Raw genomic sequence first — 17,598 nt, 5'->3', positions numbered from 1 at the left:
ATAGAGTTTATTTTCAAACGTAACTTAGACAGAACTTTGGATCACTTGTAGCAGTGGTGGGATATGACCAGTGCCTGCCGCTCGAACTGTTCCGGAGGGCCTGCCGCTCGCTCCTTACCTGTATTTGAGCTGATTGGGGCTTCCACGCACGGAGCCTATGGTGCCTTCACAACACTCCAAACAGCTGGAGCGTCGCAGAGGCGTCGCAGGTGGTAAGTACGCATGAGCATGTTGTGCACGTGCATGTGGTGGACACCCAGCCCCATTGCACCATACTGGTTGCACTGGGATCTGGAACCCACCACTGACTTGTAGCATCAGCAATTCCCCAATCCTATTTTTGTATCATATGAAGGGAGCATATTCATGTATCAAATTGTGAAAAGAAACTTCCATATACCTCTTTGAGATAACTATAATAATCTCAATAAGTTTAACTATCAGTGAAATAGTATGAAAGAAATAATCTTTTAGATTTTCATTTTTAGGAAACATTTCTGCTCCATTTCCCCCCCCACAAGCTTTGTGAACAAAAGGCATTAAAAAACCTACACCAGAATTGCAGAGGTATGTAGAAATTTCATTTTACAATTTGATATATGAATATGCTCCCCTGGTAAGATAGAAAAATAGGATTGGGAATTGCTGACACTACAAGTGATCCAAAAAGTAATTTTCAATAAAATGGGAATCTCGATAAATTTGTTTAATAGTTAACTATTTATCAACTATTTATTAAGCACATTTATCGAGCCACCCATTTCATTAAAGATGACTTTTTCACCTCCCACAAAACAGTCACAACTTGTATCTATTTTTATGCTAAAAATAACAGCAAGGGGTCCGTGATGGCTGAAAGTTAGTTAGCGTTTTGAAGAGTTCAATAAACGACCAGCCCAGCTACAGCCTGATAAATATAAACCATCCCAAGTCAGTGAAATCGGTTCGCAAGACTTAGCATCCTAAAAGCGTCCGGTTCCTTCCACCTGAGGGAGCAGCATCAAGTCAGTCGCTTATCAAAAGGTCTACAAGAGGGAGATTAAAACCTCAGGAGCAGGATACGAGAGCATATCGCCTCGAAAGATAACCTGCCATCCTTCCCTCAGGACGTGAGAGCTCCAATCATCTTAATCTGGGCCTTTTTTTTTTTTTTTTTTTTTGAAAACCTACATTCGAGATGATCCTAGCCTGAGGAAGCGATTCCTCGGATTCAATTTACAGCGCCGTTTCCTCAGAACCAACCCCAAAAAGGGGGGGGGGGGAGAGAACCGGTCTGCTCGTTTCCCGCAGGCGCCTCAAAAAGCCTCCTTGAAACGCCTCGGAGCCGCGAGCCCAACTTTGCCATTCTCAGAAATCCCGTTCATAAAACGGGGACCAGGCGACACGGGATTCCGGACTCACCGGCCCCTGCTCCATTCAGCTCCCCTCACCCCCGGGTTCCTCCCGACTTCTGGTTCCAAACGCAGAAACTCTTCCCTCAGCGCGAGTCTTTCACCGCCTTTTACCTCAGCGAACCACTCAAACCTCCCAGCAAACACCGCGCACGCGCTTCCCGTGCCAGCTCTCCCGAGTGTGCGCACGCGCGTCACGGCCATTCTACACCCTGACTGCATAACGAGCCTGCCTGTCTGTCCGTCGCGGGCCTTTTCAAGGCTCTCTTCCTTCTCGCCTCTACACAAACATACACACACACACCCATCCCCATTTCCGCTCGACGCGCCGATATTTTTCCCCGCCCACCGCTTCCGCCTCCCCCCCCCCTTTCTTCCATCTTTGCGGAATCTTTTTCCGGGTTCGCTTTTTAAGGCGCGGGGCCTTGTGGGAGGAAACTTTTCCCTCCCCCTCCTTTAACCCAAGCGAGCTCCCACGGGGCGCATGCGCACTGACAGCCTCCCATCTTTCTCCCAGCCAGAGAGAGCCAGAGCCTCAGCAGCAGCAGCTGATGATGAAGAAGAGAGGGAAGGGGGAGACTGGGGGGACCTTTTATTTATATTGTTAAAGGGACAGAGTACTAATTCCACCTTGAATTGGTTTGCGGGGTGGGGGGAGCTTAGCTCCGAGAAGATTTGAGTTTCTCCCCCACCCCCAGCCTGGCTAGAGGATCCCAGAGAGACCCTAGTGAGAGGGAGAGTTTCTTCCCCCGCTTTGGTCGTCAGACGAGAGGAGAAAAGAGACCTAAAAGCCTCTTAGCAACACAGCTCCGTCTCCTCTACTACTGTTGTTGCTGCTGCTGCTGTTTGGCCCTGGCTGAAGACACCTCAACACACACACACACACACACACACACACACACACAGGAGCAGCAGCCACCAATTCACCAGCTCCCCCCCCCTCGATCCCCCTGCTCTCCCCTCCTCCCCCTTTATTACCCTTTGTGTGTGTGTCTCTTTCTCCACTGCTCCAGGAGAGGAAATAAAAGTGGGGTGCAGCCAAGGTAAGCTGGTCTCTCTATATGCAAAAGGGAGGTAAGGCAAGCTTGTGCCTTCTCCGACCCCACAATTTCACTCCCGAGGCGAAGCGATCTGGATAGTGGGAGGGTGTTTGTTTTCTTGATATTCTCTCTATCTCTCCCTCCCTCCCTCCTTTCCTTCTCTCGTTTTCTTTTCTGTTTCTACTTTTGAGCACAGGGAAGCAAGCGGTTCGTGTGTTGCTGGGAAAGGGAAAAAAAGTAGTCCCTTGATTTCTGTTTTATTTTTAGCAAGCACAGATTGAAAGGTGTTTGGAGGGGGGCAGTTGTTTCATTTGAATTAATACAGGAGGTAGATAGGTGTGTGTTCGTTATTATTATTTTTTTGCTCCTAGTTGTGTGCAGTGAAGCCTTTCATGACTGGGTTCTTTTTTATTTTGCCCTTGCATATTTATGGCTTCCAATGAAACCCAAACTGCCATAGATTGGTGGCTTTTTTTGCTTTGTGGGTGATGTTTGAATGCAGGGAGATAGAAAAGTCCTTCCGACAGCTATTCCACCGGGTTTTTTTTTTTTGGTTGTTTTTTTTTGGTAGAAAGATTTATGAGCATTTACTGTTGGTGGTCTTGAGAAGTTGGATTCAGGTTATGTAGTAGAAAATGGATTAAATCTGTTATCTGGATATTTTTGCTTTGAAGTAGCATTGGAATATTTTGCTATGTATTTTGCAACAATATCAGTACATTAATTCTGGAACCTATTTCTTCCACAGTTACATTTATTAAGTTATGACACTTTTGAAACCCAGGTCCTTTTTTATGGTTATGTATAAGCAAAATAACATTACATCTATTTATTATTGTTTATTTTGTGAATTAATGTATCAACATCTGAGGATTTAATGAAGAATTTATTTTCGATATTATGTACATTACTACTCTGCTAAGGATTCATTTGTTTGATTTGAGAAGTTAAAACTCAAAGATGCTTATCTAAAGGAACTGCTACCTATACAGGCAAGGGTTAAGAATCCTACCTCAATCCTACAGTCTACTTATGTGTATATATAAATCTCATTAATTTGGAGGAATATATTGGACAGCATTTTATATTAAATAGATTCCATTGCAAAGTTTGGACTTAATTTGAAGTTGGAGAAGTAGAAAACTTTAAATACATCCAATTTCAAATCTTGCTCCTATTGTTTGGTGGGTTCTGTTGTGAAGTTGCTGGGATATTTTTAATGATTTTGTTAAAGTAAGAGAATATTGTGTTGTTGATTTATTAAAGCCTGCAAGGTATATTTGAACTGTGATATGTGCACAGATGGCCCATATATCTCAGTAGGCCTTGGTTAGGGAATCTAACCAAGTAACCTGCAGCTTGATATATGCTGCTCCCTTGCTTAACATTTGATTTTTTTAAAAAGAAACTCAATTCTTCCTTCTTTCCATGCTCTCTGATAACATGTATACATTGATAAAAGTATCTTTCCTAACTTAGTTGTCAATATAGACAAGTATTTTTGAACAGCAGATGCTTGGTGAAAAACCTTACTTGGAGTTCAGTTGGGCATACATATTGTAAAAATGTTTTAGCTTTAGTTTTGAAGAATTGTTTATGTTCAGCTCTTAAAATGTAGTAACAAGTAACTTGCTCTATGAAAAAAAGTGTAACACTTTTTAGTTTGAATACAGTAATTTAAATTGTACACTTAAATTGTACACTTAGGCAAAAGTTCTGGGATATCATTTTTAAAAAAACGTTTGTGAGCATTCCATTTTTCTTGAAGAATGTATAAAAGTCTCAGTATAGATCATGAGAGCAACTTCAGGTAATACTCTGACAAGTTCTAATTGTTTTCAAATAGGTTACATACATTCACATACATGGAATTATTTTCATTTCTTAACTGCATAGTCAACATTTAATATAACATGAATATTAAAGTAATGCTACTAACTATTCAGTTAAGTATTAAATTCTATAGATTCATATTAATTTGCAGTATATTCATATTTTGTTAACAAATAACTACTCTTTAACGACTATATTTTAACTAAAACTATATTTGCTTAAATATGAATGGATTTATATTCAATCCTATATAGTATTTGAGAATAAGTATTAGGTATGTTTGCTGCTTTGAGTTATTTTTTTAAAAAATAATAAAGGCGGATTTGATTTAAAATTACTATGCATAGGATGTGGCTGCAATGTGTGTGTGTGTGTGTGTGTGTGTGTGTGTGTGTGTGTGTGTGTGTATATATATATATATATATATATATATATATATATATATATATATATATATATATCTCCTGTTTAAGTTTTGATTGTGAGCTGTTAACTAGATTTCTTCATTCAAAACAATATATTTAATTATGGATAGGCCTTTATTTCAGAGCATTGTTATTTTTAATAAAGTAAACCTTTGTAAATTCTAAAGTTATGTTGCATGCTTCCTTGAGAGGTTTGTAATGCAAAATGTACAAGGATTGATAGTTTGAAAGGTGATTCTTTGTTTTAATCTGTAGAATATTTTAAATTTGAAAAATTTGGATCTAGGAAGACTGATATGAGCACAAAGCATAGTTTTCAGTTGAAAATAACTCTCATGATCTTATTGGAAATATTCCAGTGCTGTTTTAACCATTCAGGAAGTGTTTTGAGTTTGAAACAAGAGGGTCAACATACTTCTGGAAAAATCAGAATACCCCATTTTTGAATTCCTTGAACCTATATCTTATAATTATAGCATATAAAAGTACACTGTAGTTTGAAAACTGCAACTGCTGTAGAACATTTTTTTTTTAGAAAAATATTCCCAGATCCAACCCCCGGCACTTCTATCTAGACCTGAATAAAGTTCTTTTTGAAAAAATGTCTACTTTGTATGAAGCTTTTGAAAGTACACGAAAATGAACTTAAAAACAATCTCAAGCTTTATCTGTCCACAGTATGATTTGAATTATTTTAGAATAATACGTAGTTTTAGAATAACACAGTCAGCTTGATAGGGCGATTAAGATGTTGGTCTAGGAACAGGGAGATGCAGATTTTAATTTACCTTCAGCCATGGAAGCTCAGTTGGTGACTGGGCCATTCTCAAACTAGTCTGCCTCACAAGATTGTAGTGAGAGGAAAAACAGAGATTGCTCTGTATGCCTCCTCGAGTTTCAGAAAGAAAGATCAACTATAAATCTAACCAGTAAATAAGTAATCATCACACATATAGCTGTAAAGTGTTTAATGGAAATATTTTATCTGAGTAACAATTTCTGAACTATGCAGTCCAAGTTAGTTTAACATGACTGAAATTCCACAGGTCTCCTTCATTAAATGTTTTCTTTAATAAGGTTTCCTGCAGATGGAAAGCTGGCATCTATACAACCAAAACATGTCTTGGTTTGATCAATAATGTTTGGCCACTGAAAGATGGGCAAGTTCTATATTTTGTATATTTAATTAGGAGTAAGATCCATTCAAACTAGTGGGACTTAATATGGATGATGTGTGATGGTTCAAATTACACAGGCATCTTAGTTTCTGTTTTCTGTGTCAGCATAAAGAGGTTATTTTTCAAATTGCAAGCAGGTTCACACTAAACTATCAGTATATTTTTCGATAATGTCAGTGTTTATACTGTACTACTTGTGCTAGTGCTGTAGTTGTCATCTAGACATCTCTGTATAGTTGCAGCCAACACAAAGAGCAGGATATTAGTTTATTGAATATAGGCTTTTTCTGTGAATCTACTGTTTGGAGGACGAACCTTGAGAAAGGAACTATTCAAACAGATTTTCAACTTCCACTTAATTGTACATTTTAAGTGTGTGTGTGTATGTGTGCTGGCAATCTTAAAAGTTATTGTTTTGGTAGAATATTTAATTATTCACATAGATTGCTATGTGAACTTCAGTAACCTTCTGAAACCTACCAGATAGCTAAGTCATAGAAAATGAATAGTGGCCATTACAAATGGAATTGTGTCTAATGATTTTATTGTTTCAATAACATCAGCATTTCTGACACTTATTGTTTTGGGATGGTAGTAGGAATAATTATGTTATTGATAAATGAATATAATGCTGGCAATGCTAAATAATTGAGTTATAAAATTACTAAAAGCACTTGGTATATTCCATTCCAGTCATTTTGGTGAGCTTCTGACAGTTGAAGCTGACTTGCTCCTTTTAAGAAAAGCTAAGGGAAATGCTCCATTACACCCACCAAAGAGGCCTGACAAGAAAGCGCTATCCAAGGCCATACTATACCTCCCCAAGTCATATATCTGTCAGTATTCTAGTGTAATGTTGTATTACAAAACCTGTGCAAGGGATTTCTTGCCAAAAAAAAAAAAAAAAGATAGGGAAGATCTGAGCTAGGCTATTTTTAGCAGCAAGCCCTGTTATTTTACTGCATCCAATCTATGGATTTCTGGATCATAGAAAAAACTTTCTTTAATTTTTTTGTTCCGTAAGTATTATCATATTGTCATAGTACTTAAATACAATGAAATTGGTTCTGGTGTGTTAATGAATGCATTAACTCATGTCTTTACTTTTGTGTTAAGTTTTCAATCCTGTTTTCTGTATATCATTCCTTGTTTTAAAATTGTTTTTAAAGTATTCTGAATAAATAGAGAGTTGAACTAGAAGACCTCAATTGATTGATTCATTGAATGTCAAAGCGTTTGAGTATATTTCATGTTTCTCTGGAAATCAATTGGGAGGTTTTCATTGAAATAGTCTGTCCTTTCCTTCCTAACCTTGGAAACAAATGCAAACATATTTTGCATATTTTACATATATTTTGACTTTTGACATCATATTCTACTTTATATATACACAAGGGAAAGAAATTTCCCACCTGAACTGATCACACATTAATACTGTTTTTTATTCCACCCATTTTTTTTCAATAACAGCCAACAATATTTGCAATAGTAGTTTCTTGCCTTAACTTCTTCAGGTCTTCTGTAGGTTCTTACTGGCATTACTAGCTCAGATATATAAATGGCATTTACCTCTACTGTCTTCAGCAATGGGTGGTAGTTAGGTTCTCTTTTCTATTTTAAAAAAACTTTGTGATCAAGCTTCTTTCAACCAATTCAGGCATGAACATTGGCATTTTAGATTTCATGCTAAACTTACAAACTATTTATTTGGAATAAAACATATTCTGACTTTTCTCTGAATTGTAACAGGTCTAGTGAGTGGACGTGTTTCATTTTTTGATATTACATTATTTATCTGTATGGCATACTTGGCATGCACTTTCTATTAAACTCAGTGTGTGGTAGAATCCAAGAAGTGTTTGAATTCCCATATCTATTCTCATGTTTTAGTGATGGTACAACTATTTTTCAAAAAGCTTCATTGATGGAGTTTGGATCAAATAATATTTGCTTTATAGAATATCTGAACTGAACTTATCCTGATGACAGGAAATATAGGTATGGCAGATCCTGGGTATAGAATGAGGTGAGGAATCAGCCTAGAATCCCTATGTAGTCACAAGCGAACTAAACCTAACTTCACTTGAGTGCCATTGACCCTTATCTGATGTTAACCAGGTACTGATTATTAGTTGAGAAGATTCCCATGCATAGCTTTTTAGAAAAAAATCAACTTAATTAAAGCTTTACGCTTGTACTGTGACTTTTGCTCCTGACAGGAAACGACTCAGCATAGAAAAAGCTGTCTTATTCTGCTCTTAAATGTAATGAAATCATTTAATAATAACAAAAATGTATCTTTTCCCTTTCTTAGTAAAGTCCGAGATATTTGTAGAATAATGCAAAGAAGCTCAAGTCTGTGGTCCTGAATATTTTCTAAAACTTTTATCCAACATCCTATGATATAAGAGCAAAAAGGTCTAACCAGACCTGGTGAATTTTGTTTTGTTTTTGCTTTTTCTTACTAAATAGCTGTAATCTTTTGGTATTCTGGTATTAAATAATTAAGCTCAGTGGCATATGTTTATTAAAATTACATTGGTAATCATTTTTGTATCTGATCCTAGGCTTGCTAAAAAATCACGGGCCAAAATGAATTAGAGGAAAGGGATGTTACTAATGACTTATGAATGAATTGCTTACGAGCACAGGTTATTTATTCATTTATTTATATCCCACCTTTATTATTTTTAGAAATAATTCAAGGCAGCAAACATATCCAACATATTTTCCTTCTCCTTTTCCCCCCACAACCACCGTATGAGGTTGAGCGGAGAGAGGGACTGTCCAGAGTCATCTAATCTCCCGTTTTCTAGCCTGGTCTTTAACCATTAGACCAAACTGGCTACATAGAGAGAGATGATTGCAATGAAATAGAGTGATAAAAAATAGTTGTGTAAAATTTCATTTGTAAAATGTTCATATACACGTACGTATACATACATACATATTACATTTTTGCTCTCTTGCTTTCTTCTTTCTTTTTTGCTTAGCTCCCATAATTTTTCTTTATCCTATTTTATAAAACATGTAACTTTAAAAAAACTGATCAATGAGAACATTTTAAAGTCAATAGCACAGGTTTAACTATATATAGATAGTTAAGAGCAAAGCAAAGAGAAATAGCATAATCTGGGTAATTCATGATACAGAAGAAAGAAAAATCCCTATTTTAAGAGAAAATAGGAGATAACCAAGGATAACCAAGGATAACCAAGTAACAATATAAATGTGCTGTTACTTCTGCACATTGACCTATCTGCTTATTGTTTCTGGGTTAAAAGTTTGCAAGTATTCCGAGCAATACTATCTCTCTACAAGAGGAAGATATTGGCAAACACAGTGAAACTAAAGTTTTGCTGAAATACGGAAAAATGATTGAAAGTGCTCAACAGATATGCAACAGAATTGCTCACAAAATGGGCCTAGTGGAATTGAATTTTCTGAAAGAAGATACAAACTAATTGGCTAAAATCTCAGATTTAAATAAATAAAATTTTGAGGTCCAGTTTTATGTTTCCAAAAATTGACACCCAAATAGCACTGAAAACGTATATAGGATGTTAAAACAATTGACAGTACACTTATCTTTTGTCCTCAGTGTTTGCTTAGTTGAATGTATAGACACTGTATTCTTAAGTAAGAGTGGTTAGCAGAACTATTCTCCATAGTGAGGGGGAAGGAGTATCCAGGTTGGGTTGACCTTGTCCTCTCATTGATTGGATTGAGTCAGATAAGCTCTTTGGCCACTAGGAAGACCCCAGTTATTGACTCAATTCACTCAGTGGAGGTTGCACCATTCTGGATCTCCAGCAATTTACTAAGGATTAAAAGGGAAATCAATTTGGACCCGTCAAATCTTGCCTCTTTGCACTGCGCACAGCCTCCTCCTGCAGGAACGGGACTGCCATAAGCCCCCTGAGGTGGCATGCTGCCCTGGCCACTGAGTGAAACTGGAGTCACTCAGTGAGGACCTTTGCCGGGCAAGCAGGAGGAGAGGGCACAAGCCTCCTGGAGGCAAGCCCTGCCGCTGAGGCTCTCCACGCACTGGAGCGCTCCATTGCTCCCCCCAGGGGTTGAGCGACGAACTGCAGCTTCCCAAACACCGCGGAGCACCCACGCTGCCTCCATGTGGCCAGAGGATCATGAGGGAACCGAAGAAGCATTTCCTGGCCACAGTGGCATCGGAGAAGAGGCAGGAGGAAGCAATCTGGCTGAGAGGGCGTGTGGCAGCTCCTTGGAGCACAAGCTGCTCTGCAGGTACTTTTTAAAATTCGCACCTCCTTTTCTAGCCGTGTGGCGTCATTTTGAAGGCGGGAGGACCCACATGGTCCAAGATAGCGGCGGCCAGCAGCTCCCAGGAAGACGTATCCCAGGCAGCTGCAAGCATGGCCGGCAGCCCCACCAGAGGAGTATCCAGCCCCTCCCTGATTATGTTTGTATGACTAAAAGTTATGTTCATGGTTTATGAAGTTATATAAATATTGATGTTGAAAACAATAAAAGCTAAGAACTGAATTAAGAGTCTGGAGTGAATGGTGCAACGAAGTTGGATAGAGTTCTTCGCCAATAACTGGGGTCTTCCTGGTGGCCAAGGGGCATAGCCCAAAGAGCTTATCTGACTCAATCCAATCAATGAGAGGACAAGGTCAACCCAATCTGGATACTCCTCCCCCCCACTATGAGAAGAGGCATATCATGTAAGTACCAACGTCCTTTCTCACCGAATTTGTCTGGTTCTTCCCTCTGCATCATCCAAATCTGGGCATCCTGCTTCTACCCAATTACCTTTATTCTTATGAATACAAATAACTGGCAGTGGGAATGTTATTAACATTTAATAGGTTATTCTGGACAGTAAAGAATCATTATAACTACTAGACCTGAGATAAGTAGGATAGCATTTGGAGAAATTAATAACAAAATGTTATAGTAACGTATTAATCAGTATTCAATTAAGGGGGACAATATGTAAGTGTTGGCTTTTTGATGCACCTTTTTCTTTTTTTACTGTCTTGATTATTTTATGTTTTTTATTTTTTGTCCCTTCGTCTGTGTTTGTGTGTGTGTGTGTTGCATTTGTGCTAATAAATAAATAAAGGGAGACTAGTATAGATCTATTTCAAGCTATTTAGCTCTCATCAGCTAGCCATAGCCTTATTGGAAATCGAACCTGGGCTGTATTATATATATTTATTATATATGTATTATATATGTATTATATATACATACATACATACATATACACATATACATACATACATACATACATACATATATACATACACACATACACACACACACACACACACACATACACACACACACACACACATATATATATATATATATATATATATATATATATATATATATATATATATATATATATATATTATGGGTGTTTTCCCGTGTAAGATTGAGATTGGGCTGAAGATGGCGAGTGAGACCTCGCTGAAACTTTGCCAAGACAATCTCAATCTTACACAGGAAAAGACCCGAATACAACATGACCAGCATACCTACACCCGTGAAGATCTACGAATATGTGTGTGTGTGTGTGTGTGTGTGTGTGTGTGTGTGTGAGAGAGAGAGAGAGAGAGAGAGAGATTTTCATACATATGAGGAGTAGCATTATTGCATTTTGAAACTGATTTTTCCTAAATTAATTATTTTTAATGATTACCTTTTATAATTTTAAATCTTGTGCTTATACATTTTATCTGAGAATGCCAAAGTCTTGTCAGAGGAAAGGGAAAAAATATTTACATTAAATCTGAGCATTTCATAAATTGTTGAGATGGGCAGCACATAGTGAAAATCCCATAAATAAATAAAATATCTGTGACAATTGACACAGTGATCAGTCTTCTCGAACAATTTAAACTTTAAACACGTTTAAACATTTTTGCTTCTTTCTTTTTAATTGTCCAATTCCCTTATTCTTTTAAGAGTTTTTTTCGGAAGTTTTTTTCCAGTAGTATAACATCCTTTCTAGAATGGAGAAAATAGTATTATGTGGAATGTTTCAATAGCTAGGTGATGCAATTTTATTATTTTGTCTACTTCTTCCCTAAAATTTCCATGACTGAATTGCCAATTTTCTATTCCATATGTAGTACAATCCATAATCTGAAACATGGGAATGTTTTGTTAAAATGAAGCCACACTTTATTTATTTAGAAAAATGAGTAATTTTATTTCAATGTATTCTCCATACAGTTTTCCCATTTACAGTGGTAGCAGCTTATTTAAAACTATCAAATTTATCTGCTAAAATGTGTTTTATTCAAAGATTTATAATTTTTGAAAGTGGGTTCTGTGGTTTCTTATGAAGATTTTTAAAATTCTGACAAAACTGACAAATATTGTGCACATAACTTAATGAGATATATCTTCAAATAGATATTCATACCTGTCTTCCTTAAAAGATTATAACATGCAAAGAATAAACTATAGTCACTTTTAAATTAAACAGTTGTCTGTGGAAAAAAAACAAGTGCTTATATTTGTTAGCTGCTTTGCTCAGTTGCTCTGCACAATAGTTTTAATTTCTTTCTGTATTAGATCAAGAAAAAATTTATAAGAAAATGCTTAAAACGTGCATCAACTTTTGTTCTTGTTTCGGAGAAACCTATTGCAAAAGAATGTATACTTTAAAAGTTAACAGAGGTAAAAATTGTTAGCAATTTAATTTTTCCAAATTTGCTTAGGTATAACAAAGATACTGAGTTACCATTTCATTTAAATTGTAGGTGCCTCAAAGAATCCATAGATATTATGTTACAATAGGTAGTATATTGGTGAAGATTCAGACCTGAAAGGTTTCATCTTTATTTACATTTAAGCAGGCTATAAATTATTTGTTTCTCCACTTAGCTTATGTTTTTATATTCTATGCGAATTATTTTCTTAAGAATTTTATTTAAAATGGTACAACTCTTAGAATGCCAATGCACAAATAACTTTAATATTAACTTTTAAAAAAACAGCTCAAAGTTCATTACTTATTTTTCAGAACAGTCATTACATGCCAAGTCAGAATGATACCTCTGGTTTAAACTCAACTCAAAGCAATGGGGAGACATATGATCTAGTAAATCCACGAACTATATTATTTTTTAAATAAAATCCTATAGTGGTTAGAAACTTCCGGTAGTAAATTCATTTTTCTTGGTGAAATAAATTGCTGAAGAGGTTTCCCAGTAATTCAAATCAGAACTGTACTTTCAGAATACTATAACCTAATTATATATAACTAACCAACCTGATGTCCCAGGTTAGATTGGTCCAATCTGGCTTCTGTTCCAGGAATGTATGAGCAGGAATTCTCCGGAAAGGCCATAAACAGGACAAATTTTCAAAACAAACCTCTTTCTTCTAATGTTCCCTAGCAACTGGTATTGAGCACTTACTGTCAATGACAATCTATGGGGATCATATTTGCTATCCATTAATTGTGGTATTTTTCATATATGTTTCTAACTTACTTTTTAAGCAGTCTAGCCTTTACAAAATCTTGTGATAATGAAGTGCGCTGTTTGTGCCAATAAAGTATTGCTTTAATATCTCCTGAATGTGTCAGTATTTAGGGTTGTTGTTTGGTTTTTGTAAAGGTGGATAAATCAAGTCGATTTAAATCATGATTTAAATCACTAGTAAAAAGGCTTGATTTAAATCAACTCGATTTAAATCATAATTTTTAAAGAGCAATTGTCACCTCTGTCCTACAGCGGCTTCTCCTCTAACCTGCTGTTGACTCAACAACAGTCCCAATATTGCAGAATATACAGCCTCATGCTACATAATTAAGCTCATGCTGAATAAACTAAATTATTAATGTATCTTAAATAGAAAACTAGCCTTAGATAGATTTTTACTCCACAAGTACTTTATTAAAATAAATTGGATTAAAATAATAAAAAATCAAATTATTTTTTTAATCCATTTTTTAAAAAAAAGTCATTGATTTTTATCCACCTTGGTTTTTGTCACTGTTCTGAACAATCTTGGGATCTAGGATATTTTGAAAACAAATGAAAAAAATCTGTTGTCTTCCCCCCTTTTTGTATAATTTTGACTCTCACGTTTGTCCCTTTCATAGCTGAAAAGCTGTCTGAAAAGATGTAGCTCTTTCTTATAAGGGAGTTTCATCCCCTCATCTTTCACTTTCCTTTTCTGAGACCGTTCCACATCTACAATGCTCACTTTTTTGTGCCTACTTTTATTAAAGCTTATTCCAGCAAAAGTTGGAAAACTTAAGAGAAAGGGGAGAAAATGTAGTGACTTTTTTTAGTGCATGAAAATAGAATTACAAGCTCAACCATTTATTTCCTTTACATTTCTCAACATTTCAAGCCATTTCTATAACAGCAGCAACAATCTAATGATCAAAACCTACAATCAGAGTTTTATTTTTTTTTCCAGTTTCTAAAATACTTTTTGAGGTACAGTGACCAATATTGTACATTATATTCTGAATGATTAAACATGGATTTGCCTTTTCACAGTGGTGGGCTCATATTTTCATTGAGCTATTCACTGCTGTAGAATGTGGATTTTTTAAAAAGTGTTTCACTCTCTTTCATATTTATACTAGATTTATGGAGCAACTCAGGGGTGGGTTGCTGCTAGCATTACTGCCGGTTCGCTTTGTGCATGCACGTGCTACACTTTGATTGTGCATGCGCAGTTGCCTGTTAATTGTTCTGTGCATGTGCAGAACATTATAAAATGAGAAAAAAACATGCTGGCAAAGGCATGGGCAATCGGGGAGTTGGTTCAGGAGCATGGCTGGCCGGCCATCCCTACCATTTCGGCAACCCAGTCTCAATGTCCACTACCGGTTCGTCTGAACCAGTGCAAACCAGTAGCAACCCACTTCTGTAACAGCTGTAATTTTTTAAGGTCCTCCTGTCCACACGTTATTTTGAGGCATTTTAGTTAACTCTTTAAAGCCACTGAGATGCTTCACTGTATAATTTCAATACAGAATCACCCCCCTACTTTGCAAAGGCAAACAGTGAAGGACAGAAATGCATTCACAATGCTGCATCAAGCTTCACATTAGGCTAAGTTGTAAATCTTGCCTCTACAACTATTGGCTTATTTGATTTTAAAAAAACCTCACACATACAACAGCTAGTTTGATTTCTTTATAGTATGGCAGACAAAAATGAAGCCATATGTACACAGAAGATCTGTCTACTGCACTATATGGAAGCCAGACTATCAACCTTGCATTCATGAATATAATTTCTAGGACTCCCCTCCCCCACACTTTTATCAGTCAGTGGATACTTAATTCTAAGGTCTTGGAAGGCATCTGATATAGTTTTGCATAATAATTCCCTCTAGCCTGGAAACAGTGGCTTCCTGCTTTGGCAATTTTAGTTCTCACATCTACAGATAATAGTGTTTTATAATGTGGTGGGATTTCTATTTATTTTTATTTTTCCCCCTTTTAGATATTGTATTTTCCCTGCCTTGTACCATGCTAGCTCCAGGTTTAAGAGATCTTTTAGAGATTTCTGGATTAGGTTCCTTTAAAGATACGCTTGACTACTTTTTTTTGTCCAAATGCCAATTTCTGTGGAATAAGAATATGATTCAGAAGATATACCATATTTTTTGGAGTATAAGACGCACCTTTTTCCCTCAAAAAAGAGGCTGAAAATCTGGGTGCGTCTTATACATTGAATACAGCATTTTTTTGCCTCCCCAAGCCCTGTCCCTTCACCAAAATGGACACTCATACCCTTATGGAGGCTTTCAGAGAGCTCCTGGGGGCTGGGGAGGGCAGAAATAAGCAAAAAATGGGCCGCTTCCCCCACCCCCCAGCAGCACTCCATGGCTATGCATGCAATTTTTTTGACAAAAAAATGGGCTCATTTTCGTGAAAAAGGAGCAGTTTTTGCTCATTTACCACCACCACCACCCCCCTGGAGCACTCTACAAGCTCCCACAAGGCTATTCATGCCTTTTTTTAAAAAAACGGGCCCGTTTTCACGAAAAACGGGCCGTTTTTGGGAGGTTTGCAGAGTGCAAAAACTTTTTTCCTTTTAAAAAGCTCTTTAACTGATTGATGAGAATTACATTGATCAAGTGCTGTGCCAGCAGAAACAAAGTCTTAGGTGCTGCAGATTGTCAGCGATTTCCTTCTCCAGCACATGGATAAATACACCTGGAAACATCTACCTACCTACTCTCTCTCTCCCTCCCTACCTACTGTATCTCTCTCTCTCTCTCTCCCTCCCTCCCTCTACCTACCTGCCTACCTACTGAATTTCTCTTTCTCTATCCCTCTATCTACCTAGCTACTCACTCACTCTCTCTCCTTACCTATCTACTGTATTTCTCTCTCTCCTCTACCTACTCTCTCTCTATCTCCCTACGTATCTACTGTATTTCTCTCCCTCTCTCTTTCTCTCTCTCTATCCCTCTACCTACCAATACCTACTCTCTTTCCCTACCTATCTACTGTATTTCTCTTCCTCTCTCTTTCTCTCTCTCTATACCTCTACCTACCAATAACTACTCTGCCTTTCTACTGTATTTGTCTCCCTCTCTCTCTTTCTCTCTCTCTACCAACCTACCTACTCTCTCTCCCTACCTATCAACTGTATTTCTCTCTCTCTCTCTTATCTCTTTCTATTTCTCTCTATCCCTCTATCTACCTACCTACACACTCTCTCTACCTATCTATCTATACTGTATTTATCTCTCTATCTCTATTTCTCTCTCTCTATCCCTTTATCTACCTACCTAACTACTCTCTCTCTCTCTCTCCCTACTTACCTACTGTTCTTCTCTCTCTTTCTCTCCCTCTCTATCCCTCTACCTACCTACTTACATTTTTTAAAATTTGCCTCTTCAAAACCTTGGTGCGTCTTATACTCTGGTGTGTCTTATACTCTGGTGCGTCTTATACTCCGAAAAATACGGTACACAATGAACACTTGTGTTGGGAAGTCTAACGGCTACAAATAAAATACAACTGAAATATTGTACTGCTAGTAAAAATCAGGAAAAGATATATAGAATAATAAATGTAAATAACGTATAGAAATGAAATCCATTGAATGTTAATATGAAACTTTAAATGTAATGATGTGGACCATCTATCGCTCCCATCTTATCAATTTTGGTACAATAAGTTATTTCAATATATGATGTTTATATAATATGAAATTGTTAATGTTCTGTAATTCTTGGAGTTTGAAATGTAAACAAGTCAAAAGACTGTAAATGTAAATAATTTAATATTGATTTTTATTCTGTTTCTCTTATAAAATTCTTTTGGGTTTATTTGATTTTTTTAAGCATAACATGTAATTCAACTTTAGAATTCACTACTATGAGATGTGTGCTAACTGTCAGATGGGTCAGCTCAAAAAATTGTTGAACCAATTTATGAAAGTCATGGGGATCAATGGCTATTAGCCTTGATGAGAGTGTGACTGCCTCTGGAAACCATCTGCTGGGGGATTAGTAGGTTTTCTTGTGCAGTTGGGTGGTCATTGTGAGAACAGATTGCTGGACTAGATGGACTAGAGTGCATCACAGCAGGGCACTGCTTATGTTATTAAACTTTTACCATGTAAACACAATGGAATGCAATAAGACCAAAGCATGTTTTATTGAATGAGGTATAATCTAATATCTATTGAATCAAATACTACTATTTAGACATACGAGGCAGGTAACATTTGTCCTTTAACAAAAAAAAGAC

General features: G+C 36.8%; 2 protein-coding genes across 7 annotated transcripts in view; one reads left to right on the top strand and one right to left on the bottom strand.

The window, feature by feature from the left end:
• The window catches only part of ORC4 (origin recognition complex subunit 4), a 28,382-nt gene extending 25,932 nt beyond the window's left edge, over nucleotides 1-2,450 (bottom strand). The window contains exon 1 of one of the 5 annotated variants that reach the window (XM_032211601.1): nucleotides 2,370-2,450. The gene's annotated coding sequence lies outside the window, so the exon portion shown is untranslated. Of the gene's footprint in view, nucleotides 1-118; nucleotides 255-1,401; nucleotides 1,722-2,369 lie in introns of those variants that run through there. The other 4 variants (XM_032211639.1, XM_032211592.1, XM_032211610.1 and 1 more) reach the window with 4 other exon arrangements.
• MBD5 (methyl-CpG binding domain protein 5) overlaps nucleotides 2,352-17,598 on the top strand; it is a 153,813-nt gene continuing 138,566 nt past the window's right edge. For both annotated transcript variants that reach the window (XM_032211578.1, XM_032211569.1), the window contains exon 1: nucleotides 2,352-2,434. The gene's annotated coding sequence lies outside the window, so the exon portion shown is untranslated. The remainder of the gene's footprint in view (nucleotides 2,435-17,598) is intronic.

Source organism: Thamnophis elegans, chromosome 1, assembly GCF_009769535.1.
Source record: "Thamnophis elegans isolate rThaEle1 chromosome 1, rThaEle1.pri, whole genome shotgun sequence".
Lineage (NCBI taxonomy): Eukaryota > Metazoa > Chordata > Lepidosauria > Squamata > Colubridae > Thamnophis > Thamnophis elegans.
This window is presented reverse-complemented; position numbering and strand designations above follow the sequence as displayed.